The sequence below is a fragment of the Callithrix jacchus genome, chromosome 16 (genome assembly GCF_049354715.1).
Source record: "Callithrix jacchus isolate 240 chromosome 16, calJac240_pri, whole genome shotgun sequence".
NCBI lineage: Eukaryota > Metazoa > Chordata > Mammalia > Primates > Cebidae > Callithrix > Callithrix jacchus.
The window spans coordinates 53443164-53455822 of NC_133517.1; the positions used below are offsets into that span (position 1 = coordinate 53443164).

Here is a 12659-nt window from a genome sequence, read left to right on the forward strand (position 1 = left end):
ACCGCTGCTAGGCTAGTGCTTGCATCCAACGGCCCCTCCCCAAGGCTGCTTAAGGAATAGCACCGCCCACCGCCCCACCTTCTGCCACACCCCCAGGCCATCTCCACCTCCCAGGTTAAGCCTCCGCAGAGTCCAGCCACCTGCCTTCGTCCTCCCCACTGAGAGCTCTTCTGTCAGCCACCACCTCTGTAAATCCAACAAGCACGCACCATTCTTGCCTCAACTGGGGACACTCCAAGAACTTGGACTGGCTGCACTAACCACAAAGCTGGGGCCCACAGAGGCACACAGCAGAGTAGGCCACTGCCCAACCCAGGAAAAGACCCTGGGGCGCCCAGTCATCCTGTGGTGACAGCCCCTCCCCAATGATGCACCCACCACAGCCCCTCCCTCCACCACACTGACAGCAGCCTGCATCAGCAGCATGGCACTGGGAAGGGCAGACACAGGGTGGCCCAGTGGCCCACAGGCACTGTCATCCATTCTCACATGGCTACAGAGAAATACCTAAGGTCGGGCAAAGGAGACCAGCCCGGCCAACATGGTGAAACCCTGTCTCTACTAAAAAAAAAAAAAATACAGACCGGGAACAGTGGCTCACACCTGCAATCCTAGCACTTTGGGAGGCCGAGGCAGGCAGATCATGAGGTCAGGAGTTCAAGACAACCCTGGCCAATATGGTGAAACCCTGTCTCTATCAAAAATACAAAAATTAGCAGGGCATGGTGGCAGGTACCTGTGGTCCCAGCTACTCAAGAGGATGAAGCAGAAGAATCTCTTGAACTTGGGAGGCGGAAGTTGCAGTGAGGAGAAATCACACCACTGCACTCTAGCCTGTGCAACAGAGCAAGACTCTGTCTCACACACACAATAAAAGAGGCATGGCTGAAGAGGCCTCAGGAAAACCCAGTCATGGTGGAGGATGAAGGGAAGCAGGCACATCTCACATGGCCTGGGCAGCAAGGAGAGAGTGAAGGAGGATATGCCACGCACTTTCAAACAACCAGACCTCCTGAGAACTCTATCAGAGAATAGCACCTAAGTGGAGAGTTGCCCACAGGATCCAATCACCTCCCTGCAGGCCCCACCTGCAGCACTGGGGATTATATTTCAACTTGAGATTTAGGTGGGGACACAGATTCAAACCACATCAGACACTGATGGTAACAGAGTCTTCCCTCCCCTCATTCCCTCTGACAGCCCCAGCAGCGAGGGCAGGTGGGGTTGGGCCCACATGGGAGAAGTGGCACCAGCTCAGTGAAGACTGCCACACAGGACATTGGAAGGAGATTGTGACAAGGTCGTTTGGAGAGAAACAACAGGACGAAGGCTTGCGAGCTTCGTGAAAGTCTTGGTTTTGTTCAGAAACTACTGGAATGAAGTTGACACCCAGTCACTTAACAGACATGCACCTGGCCCTGGCATGCAGCTGTGTGAGTGAAGGGGCAGCGCCAGGCAGTTCCCAGGCCCACATACACTCGCCACACATGGCTGTGGCACACGAGGTCTGAATGACACAACTGTCTCAAACACTGAGAGTCCCAGCATCAGTCGCAGCAGACAGGCTTGCTCACCGCTGCTCTGTGGAACGAGTTACAAACAATCATGGTTTATCCCCAGGCCCACAAGTGGGAGTGATTTTTGTTTCTGAAAATAGCCAGTGTAGGTCACAAGCCTCAGCATGGAACACTAAGTTCATGGGTATCCTGCCAGTTCTCCAGGGAAAGAGCTTCAGCATTAGATTTCCCATCCTCAGGTGTTGGTGCCGCAGTGAGGTAAGAGCCAGTCTGGTGGGGGATCTGTCTCATTTTGCCAGCCACTCTGCCCACTGGCTACACAACACTCCCTTTCCTTTAAGGCTTCTGCAGGCAGAGTGTATTTAAATTCCATATTAGAAAATAATTTTTTTTTCTAAGTCAGCATCTCACTCCATCACCCAGGCTAGAGTGCAGTTGTGTGATCATAGCTTACTGCACCTTGAACTCGTGGGCTCAAGAGATCCTCCTGCCACAATCTCTCAAGTAGCTGGGACTACAGGCACACACCACCACAATCAGCTATTTTTTTTTTTTTTTTAACAAATATAAATGAAATCTATGCGGATTTTTTTTTTTTTTTTGAGATGGAGTCTTGCTCTGTCGCCCAGGCTGGAGTGCAAAGGCACGATCTCGGCTCACTACAACCTCTGCCTCCCAGGTTCAAGCAATTCTCCTGCCTCAGCCTCCCAAGTAGCTGGGACTACAGGTACACACCATCTCATCCAGCTAAGTTTTGCATTTTTAGTAGAGACAGGGTTTCACCATGTTATCCAGGATGGTCTCAGTCTCCTGATCTTGTGATCTGCCCGCCTTGGCCTCCCAAGGTGGTAGGATTATAGGTGTGAGCCACCATGCCCCAATCTTTTTTTTTTAGATGATCTTGGCACACTGCAACCTCTGCATCCCAAGTTCAAGTGACTATCACTGCCTCAGCCTCCCGAGTACCTGGGAATACACATGTGCACCACCACGCCTGGCTTTTTTTTTTTTTTTTTTTTTTTTTTGTATTTTCAGTATTGATGAGGTTTCACCACGTTGGCCAGGCAGGCTGGTCTTGAACTCCTCCTCTCAAGTGATCCAGCTGCCTCAGCCTCCCAAAGTGCTGGGATTACAGGCATGAGCCACTGCATCCAGCCCTGGCTAATTATTATTATTTTTGAAACAGAGTATCACTCTCTCGCCCAAGCTGGAGTACAGCTGCATGGTCTCAGCTCTCTCCAACCTCTGCCTCCCAGGTTTGAGAGATTGTCCTGCCTCAGCCTCCTCAGTACCTGGGACTACAGGCAACCACCACCATACCTGGATAATTTTTGTATTTTTAGTACAGATGGAGTTTCACCATCTTGGCCAGTATGGTCTCGATCTCCTGAGCTTGCGACCTACCCACCTTGGCCTCCCAAAGTGCTGGGATTACAGGTGTTAGCCACCACACCTGGCCTATTTTATTTTTTTTAGAGATGAGGTCTCACTATGTCTCCCAGGCTGGTCACAAACCTCTGGCCTCAAGCAATCCTCTTGCCTCAGGCTCCCCGAGTACTGGGATTCCAGGTGTGCACCCTGGCACCCGGCCTATTGTTTCTGACTTTCATAACCTGGACACTCTTCCCAGGCAGGAGACAATGTGGTCTTTGAGAAACCCACTGCCACCTGGGACATGGTAGAGCTGAAGCTCTAAGAGGGTAGGTTAGCTGCTGGGGCAGCACAGCTGATACAGTGCAGGATCTGGGGTGAAAAGAATTCAAAATCAGCATAAATGGGTCTGGTTCTATCTCAACATCAGCATGGCTGAGTTGGGAGGAGCAGCTCGGGTGGAGTATTTACACCCACCCAGCCGGACCCACTGCTACCATCTCCTCTCTGGTTCTTGGTCTTGGAACACATCTCAATTTGCATTATGCTCTCATCTTTAGCTACTAATTCTCTTCACATACATGAGGAAGTTTGAGGGAAATCTTTGCTTTTGTCCTGAGAAAAAACAATGAGGAGAAGTGGAGTCTTGGGACTGAGTTCTCCAGGTTCCATTCACAACTGTGGTATGTCCTTCTGTCACTATGTCCTGGTGACTGAGTGCTGAGTGCACAGTGACAGGCTGGCTCAGCAAGTTTTCAGTGGGCTATGCAACTGAAATACATAGGAACCCATGAAAAAGGCATAGAAATCTACATCTTACAAAAAATGGATAGGGGCCAGGCGCAGTGGCTGACGCCTGTAACCCCAGCAGTTTGGGAGGTCAAGGTAGGAAAATCACTTGAGCCCAGGAGTTCAAGACCAGCCTGGGTAACAGAGCAAGACCCTGTTTCTACAAAAAATAAATAAAACAATTAGCCAGGTGTGGTAGTGCAACTGTGCCTGTGGTCCCAGCTGCTTTGGAGGCTGAAAGAGGAGGATCACTTGAGTACGGGAGGTCGAGGCTGCAGTGAGCCAAAATTGCACCACTGCACTCCGGCCTAGGCAATAGAAGGAGTCCATCCCTGAATTAAAAAAAAAAAAAAAAAAAAGATGATGCATTACTTGTGTCCCAGGGTTGGTCTGAATTGTTTGATGTTATGGTATAAGTACCATACCTGTGGTCAGGCATGGTGGTTCATGCCTATAATCCCAGTGATAGTGACAGGAGGCAGTCAAATGCCTAGGCAGATAGGGGTGGATCCCTAGAGAAATCCCACGTCCAAGCCAAAAAGACAGTTTAAAGCCTGAAAGCCAAGCTATAAGTTAAATCCTCAGACCGGACTAAACCTGTCTTCCTGCTTGGCGTGCTTTTCCTCTGGTTGATCTCCACCCTTAACCTATTTTACATCTATCTACCCTTTCTAATTGGTTTTCTACATGTCATGCCCGCCTTTGAGTAGTGCTTTTGCTTTCGCCTCTTTTGCATACTCACAAACCAATCAGCACACACTCCTCATCCTGGTCTATAAAGACACCAGATTCAGTTGGCATAGGGGAGATGGCCTAGCTTCAGCAAAGAGACAACCTGACTTTGGGGAAGATGACCTGTCCTTCCCATCCCCTCTCCAGCTCCCCTCTCTACTAAGAGCCATTTTCATCGCTCAATTAATTCTTCTCTAGCCTCTTCACCCTTCAATGTCCGGTGTATCTTCATTCTTCTTAGACATGGTACCAAGAGCTCAGGAACCGCCAAATATGGGTACAAGCTATGACACAGGTGAGCTGGGGCACACCAGTGTGGCTGAGCGAGGCCCAGGCGGGGCATCGCTGGGGTTTGCAAAGTGACCAGGAAAACGAATCCTACATCACCAGCACTTTGGGAGTCCAAGGCAGGCAGACTGCTTAAGGTCAGGAGTTTGTGACCAACCTGGCCAACATGGCAAAACCCCATCTCTACTAAAAATACAAAAAAGAATTAGCCGGGAATGGTAGCATGTGTCTGTAGTACCAGCTACTTGGGAGGCTGAGGCACAAAAACTGCTTGAACCCAGGAGGCAGAGGTTGCCGTGACCTGAGATTGCACCACTGCACTCCAGCCTGGGCAACAGAGTGAGACTCTGTCTCAAAAAAAAAAAAACAACAAAAAACAAAGTCCACTTTTTATAGCCCTGCCTCCATTCACAGTTGGAAAAGGCCCACTCAGGAAAGTTCTCTGAGAAAAGCAAACACAGTAATGAGCCCCTTTAAATAAAAATACTGTTGATGAAAAAGCTAAACTAAAATACTTAACAAGGTTTATTCTGTGCCAGTACAAGTGGCCCTGGTCCAGAGAGCATCTGAAAAAGTACACCCAAGATGGTCGGGTTAGTCTGCTTTTATACATTTTAGGGGACAGAATTACAGGCAAAGACATAAATCAATAAATGGAAGGTATATATTGGTTCAGCCTAGAAAGGTGGGCCATCTCGGGGAATGCTGATAAGACATAGGTGGATTCAAAGGTTTTCTGATTGGCAATTGGTTGAGTTAAACTAGCTGGGCGCATTGGCTCACACCTGTAATCCCAGCACTTTGGGAAGCTGAAGCAGGTGGATCACAAGGTCAGGAGTTCAAGACCAACATGGTAAACCCTATTTCTACTAAAAATACAAAAATTAGCCAAGCGTGGTGGCGCACGCCTGTAATCCCAGCTACTCAGGAGCCTGAGGCAGGAGAATCGCTTGAATCTGGGAGGCAGAGGTCGCAGTATGCCAAGATCCTGCCACTGCACTCCAGCCTGGGTAACAGAGCAAGATTGTGTCTCAAAAAAAAAAAAAAAAAAAAAAGAGAGAGAGAGTTAAATTTTGCCCAAGGAGTTGAAGTCAGAAGAAATAAATGCCTGAATTAAAGGCTGCTGTGAAAGTCGAGGTTCTTGTTATGTAGCTGAAGCCTCCAGGTAGCAAGCTTCAGAGATAATGGTAAATGGCTCTTTTTAGACCTTAAAGGTGTCAGACTCGCTCTCTTCCACAGGAGACTTACACGCTGCCGTTTGTGCTACCACCATGTCTCTAGTGATCCCTGAAAAGTCCCAGCATATTTTGCGAGTACTCAACACCAACATCGATGGGTGGCGGAAAACAGCCTTTGCCATCACTGCCATTAAGGGTGTGGGCCGAAGATATGCTCATGTGGTGTTGAGGAAAGCAGAGATTGACCTCACCAAGAGGGCAGGAGAACTCACTGAGGATGAGGTGGAACGTGTGATCACCATTATGCAGAATCCACGCCAATATAAGATCCCAGACTGGTTCTTGAACAGACAGAAGGATGTAAAGGATGGAAAGTATAGCCAGGTCCTAGCCAATGGTCTGGACAACAAGCTCCGTGAAGACCTGGAGCGACTGAAGAAGATTCGGGCCAATAGAGGGCTTTGCCACTTCTGGGGCCTTTGTGTCCAAGGCCAGCACACCAAGACCACTGGCCGCCGTGGCCACACCATGGGTGTATCCAAGAATAAGTCCATAGGCGCTGTCTGTTAATAAATAGTTTATATACCGAAAATAAATAAATAAATAAATAAAGGTGTTAGACTCTTAGTTAAATCTCTTCTGAATCAGAAAAGACCTGGAAAGGGAAAAAGATTCTCCACAGATGTAGATTTTTCCCACAAAATATGGCTTTTCAGGGCCATTTCAAAATATGTCAAGAATACATTTTGGGGTAAAATACTTCTATTTCTTTTAGGGCCTACTATCTGTCACGTGATGCTATGGCAGAATCCAGTCTGGAATTTGGTATCTTATTGTTATAAGGATCTGTTTTGTCAGAGTTCCAATCTCTGTTTTAACCTAACGTTGGTTGGTGGTCTAAACTCCAAAAGGAGCAGGTATAATGAGGTGTGTCCAATCTCCCTTTCTGTCATGGCCTGGAATTCAGTTTTTTGGGTTGCTCCCGGGTCCCCTTGGACAAGAGGATGTTAGAATGGGCAGCTAGGCAGACATGAACAGGGCAGAAGAGGCCCCAACCAGGAATGTCAGGCGGTCATCAGGTGATGGTCAGGCAGTTAAGTGACTCTCTAAAATAATAATTGGTTGTTGCCAGCATCAGGGAATGACAGTCTCACAATAGACAGAAAACACCTAAAGCTTCTGCACAGGGGGAGATAAGAAAACAAAGAAAGCAAGCACCTAAGGCTGATGATCAGCAGCTTCCTGGTAGGATTTCAGGAGCTGGGTGAATGGGCTCCAGCATGCACGCCAAGGTAAATGGTGGTGTTTAACCAGCATACGGCCTTCTTCTAGAAACATTCGGCTGGTGAGGGAAGAATGCCTCAAGAATGCCTCATGTGCACAACTGCGCACAAAAACTCAAAAGGAACTTCCGGTAGTGGAATACATGCAGGTGCCTGGAGGTGACTCCTGGGAGGTCCTGGGAGCTCTGTGCCCCCAACCTTTCCCCACGTCCAGCCCCAGGCGTCACCTCCACCTGCTGTGCATCCACACCTTCATCACAGCCTGTGTAATAAACCCGCTTCTACAATTCACCAAACCTGAGGAGGGGGTTGTGGGAACCCTGATTCATTGCAGATCCGTCAGAAGCACAGGCCATACACCTGAAGCTTGCAACTGGCATCAGAAGTGGGACCATCGTGTGGAACTGAGCCTTCCACCTGACCTCCAGGGAGATGGTCCCGGAACTGAATTAAGGACACCCAGCCGGTGTCCACTGCACAACTGACTGCTGTTTGCTAGTGGGGAGAAACTCCCCACATTTGGTCACAGACATCTGTGTTGATTGTTGCGTGCTGTGAGAACAGAGGAAACAATGTGAGTTTGAGTTTTTCCACTCACAGAATTTGAAAATCCAGTTTTACTATTTTTGCTTCTCTTCCCCAAATCCCATCCCTCCCCATGGCCTGATGGCTCCTGAGGAGTCTGTGTATCCTGTGCTGGACCCTGGCTGACGTGCACAAGACTGGACGTGTCTAAAACCACGAGGCCCAGCACCCTCAGTGGCACAGATCGCATGCTACCAAGTCATGAGCCTCCACGTTCATAAAAACAGAACCACAAACACGGATGCCAGACAGGAGTTGAAACCTTTAAAGTCCCAGGTGGACCCCAGGATGCTGGGCTGATGTCTGAGGCCTGGAGGGGACGTGGCGTCACTTTTCCCCAGTGGCCCACATCTTTCTGGAGAGACACTCAGCGGGCTCTGAAACATGCTTGCTATCAGAGCGAGACACAGCCAAGGGAGGTGCAGCTGCAGTGAGACCCACAGACAAACGGCAGAAATTGGAGGCAGTGACCCAAACCTCCTGGAGTGGTCTGCAGGAGGAGACAACAGAAGAGGACTACGGCAAGGGAGGACTAGTGACCTAGAAAGGGTCACAGCCCACAGGGGCAGCGCTTCCAGCTCAGCATGTGTTCACTATACATATGCAATTCTGAGGGAAGACTTTTTCTAACTAAATTCAGTTTTAAAAAACGGTAAAGGCTAGAAAAGGGGTAAAATCAGAAACAAATTAGGACAAGCATGGAGCAGCTGGGGCTCGGAGGAGGATGCCCCAGAGACCTCAGGAGCAAAGTCCCTCTCAGACCTGCTCTGCCCTCCTCTCTCTCCTCCTCATTCTCCCCCAAGGCAGCCATAAAACCTGTAAATATTGGCCAGACATGGTGGCTCACCCAGCACTCAGGGAGGCTGAGGTGGGCAGATCACCTGAGGTCAGGAGTTCAAGACCAGCCTGGCCAACATGGTGAAACCCAGCGTCTGCTAAAAACAAAAATTAGGTGGGCGTGATGGCAGGCACTTGTAATTCCAGCTACTTGGGGAGGCTGAGGCAGGAGAAACACTTGTACCCAGGAGGCAGAGGCTGCAGTGAGCTAAGACTGCACCATTGCACTCCAGCCTAGGCGACAGAGTGAGACTCCATCTCAAAAACACGAGAACAAAAAAAACCCTGTAAATATCACTGTAATTTCCCTCACCATTCTGTGTAAAAACTGGCTATAAAGAAATTCTCTGGCCAGGTGCGGTGGCTCACACCTGTAATCCCAGCACTTTGGGAGGCTGAGGCGGGCAGATCACGAGGTCAGGAGTTTGAGACCAGCCTGACCAATATGGTGAAACCCTGTCTCTAAAAAAAAGAAATTTTCACTGGGTGCTGATGGCTCATGCCTGTGATTCCAGCACTCTGGGAGGCCAAGGCAGGCAGATTGCTTGAGTCCAGGAGTTTGAGATCAGCCCGGCCAAAAAGGTGAAACGTGGTCATTACTAAAAATACAAAAAATTAGGTGGGCATGGTGGCATGCACCTGTAGACCCAGCTACTTGGGAGGCTGAGGTAAGAGAATAGCTTGAACCTGGGAGGTTGTGGCTGCAGTGAGCCATGTTTGTGCCGCTGCACTCCAGCCTGGGTAACAGAGTGAGACTGTCTCAAGAAAAAGAATTATCTGGCCAACCTTGTTTGACTGTAGGTCTCAGACCCCCATTCAAAAGGGGTACACCCCACCTAAAAGAAAGAGTACTGTTCAGACAGGCCAAGGAGAACTTGAGAAAGGCCCTGCTGGATGCCTCCAGTATGCTTCCACGGCTCACACCCTGTACCCAAGCCCGCTTCTACACAGCTGCCCGTTTCTTCAAATCTATACATAAAATAGATCACTTCCCAGGGCCTCTGGGCCTTCATCCTGAAGGCTCCCATGTCACATTAAACTGTGATTAAAAATAAATAAATAAATAAAAATAAACTGTGATTAAATAAACTTGTTATGCTTTTCTCTTGTTAATCGGTCTTTTGTTATGGAACTGTAAGCCATGACACTTAGGATGGGTGAGAAAAGGTCATACTTACCATTTTGCTACAAATTACTAAAAATAACAATGGCGTTTTGATATGGTTTGACTCTGTGTTCCCACTCAAATCTCATGTTGAACTGTAATCCCCAATGTTCGGGGAGAGACTTGCTGGGAGGTGACTGGATCATGGTGGTAGCTTTCTCCCTTGCTGTTCTTGTGATAGTGAGTTCTCACAAGATCTGGTTGTTTGGAAGTGTGTAGCATCTCCCCCTGCTCGCTCTCGCTTTCCTGGCATCATGTGAAGATATGCTTGCTTACCCTTCACCCTTCCGCCATGACTGTAAATTTCCTGAGGCCACCCCAGCCATGCCTCCTGTACAATGTATGGAACTATGAGCCAATTAAACCTCTTTCCTTTATAAATTACCCAGTCTCAGGTAGTTTTTTTACAGCAGTGTGAAAACAGACTAATACACTCTTTTAACCACCTTTAGTATTCTTTGGCCATTTCCTCAAATAGCAAGGTCAGCCCTACTTTTGTCTGACAATTAGACATTGATTTTAGCATGTCTCAGGCAATGGAGACTTTCAGCCACAGAGAGAAAGGGCTCAATGCCCAGCACCTATTTGGTGTGTTCACCAGGCTCATTTAAAGCCCAGAGGAGATCCGCATCAGTGGGAAGATACACTGTCAGAGGTGTCTGAACCAGAGTGACCTCATCTTGAAGAGGGGCTCGGTATAATAAGATTCAGAGGGGTCCAAAGTGGCTCCCGCCGGAGGTCATGGCGCTCGCGAAGGCGAGGTCATCAGTTCAAGGCTAACCTCATAAGCTCAAACTGATTGGCAAAAAAAAAAAAAAAAAAAAAAGATTCAGACCTACTGGGCTGTATTCCCAGGAGCTGAGGCATTTTTAGTCACAGGATAAGACAGGTCAGCATGAGATATAGGTCACAAAGACCCCACTGATAAAACAGAATGCAGTAAAGAAGCCGACCAAAACCTGCCAAAACCAAGATAGTGATGAATCGCTGGTTATCCTCACTGCCCATTATACACTAATTACAATGCATTGGCTGGAAAAGACACTCCCACCAGCACCATGACAATTTACAGATGCCATGGCAACGTCAGGACATTATCTTATATGGTCTAAAAAGAGGACGGACTCTCAGTTCCATGAACTGCCTGCCATTTTTCTGGAAAACACATGAATAATCCACCCCTTGTTTAGCATGTAATCAAGAAATAATTTAAAAAATAGCCAACCAAGGCCGGGCGCGGCGGCTTATACCTGTAATCCCAGCACTCTGGGAGGCCGAGGCAGGTGGATCACCTGAGGCTGGGAGTTCAAGACCGGCCTGACCAACATGGAGAAACCCCATTTCTACTAAAAATACAAAATAATTAACTGGGCATAGTGGCACATGCCTGTAATCGCAGCTACTCAGGAGACTGAGACAGGAGAATTGCTTCAACCTGGGAGGCAGAGGTTGTAGTGAGCCAAGATCACACCATTGCACTCCAGCCTGGGCAACAAGAGCAAAACTCCATCTCAAAAAAAAAAAAATAGCCAACCAGCAGACCTAGCAGCTGCTCTGTCTACAGAGTAACCCCAGTAAGTTTCCTTACTTCCCAATAAACTTGCTTTCACTTTATGGATTTGCCTCTAAACGTTTCTTGTGAGAGATCCAATAACCATCTCTTGGGGTCTGGATCAGGTCCCCTTTCCAGTAACAACACAACCCTTTCCAAGCAGGAGGGCACCCCTTCCACACTCACCTATGAATAAATACAACTCTAATTAACCTCCCAACAAGCTAGTCCTAGCACTCCTACCAGAACACAAAGGGCCAAAAATAGCTAAGACAGCTGGCTGGGCGGGGTGGCACATGCCTGTAGTCCCAGCTACTCAGGAGGCTGAGGCAGGAAGATCACTTGAGGCCATGAGGTCGAGGTTGCAGTGATCTGTGATTGTACCACTGCACTCCAGCCTGGGTGATAGAGCAAGACCCTGTTTCAAACAATTAAAAATAAAGTAAATTTTTTTAAAAAAGCAAATGGGCCAGGCAGAGTGGTTCACACCTATAATCCTAGCACTTTTGGAGGCCAAGGCAGGCATTTCACAAGGTCAGGAATTAAAGACAAGCCTGGCCAACATGGTAAAACCATGTGTCTACTAAAAATACAAAAAATTAGCCAGGTGTGGTGGCAGGCACCTATAATCCCAGCTACTAAGGAGGCTGATGCAGAGTGAGCTGAGACTGCAACACTGCACTCCAGCCTGGGCAACAGAGCCAGACTTCGTCTCAAAAAAAAAAAAAAAAAAAAAAAAGGCCAGGCACAGTGACTCACACCTGTAACACCAGCACTTTGTGAGGCCGAAGCAGGCAGATCACAAGGTCAGGAGATCAAGACCATCTTGGGCAACATGGTGAAACCTTGTCTCTACTAAAAATACAAAAATTATCCGGGTGTGGTGGCGCACACCTGTAGTCCCAGTTACTTGGGAGGCTGAGGCAGGAAAATCACTTGAACCAGGGAGTCAGAGGTTGCAGGGAGCCAAGATTGCACCACTGCACTCCAGCCTAGAGACAGAGTGAGACTCAGTCTCAAAAAAAAAAAAAACCCAAAACAACAACAACAACAACAAAAACCAGCTAATGGTTAGGCACAATGGCTCGTGCCTGTAATCCCAGCACTTTGGGAAGCAGAGGTGGGCAGATCAGTTGAGGTCAGGAGTTCAACACCAGCCTAACCAACATGGTGAAATCCTGTCTCTACTAAAAATAGAAAATCAGCCGGGCGCAGTGGCTCAAGCCTGTAATCCCAGCACTTTGGGAAGCCGAGGCAGGTGGATCATGAGGTCAAGAGATCAAGACCATCCTGGTCAACATGGTGAAACCCCGTCTCTACTAAAAAAATACAAAAAATTAGCTGGGCACAGTGGCGCATGCC

At 48.3% G+C, this 12659-nt stretch overlaps 1 protein-coding gene and 1 pseudogene across 50 annotated transcripts in view; one reads left to right on the forward strand and one right to left on the reverse strand.

The window, feature by feature from the left end:
* Positions 1 to 12659, reverse strand: part of MROH1 (maestro heat like repeat family member 1) — a 109550-nt gene that overhangs the window by 79064 nt on the left and 17827 nt on the right. The gene's annotated exons all lie outside the window — the stretch shown is intronic.
* LOC103788586 (small ribosomal subunit protein uS13 pseudogene) lies at positions 5954 to 6445 on the forward strand (annotated as a pseudogene).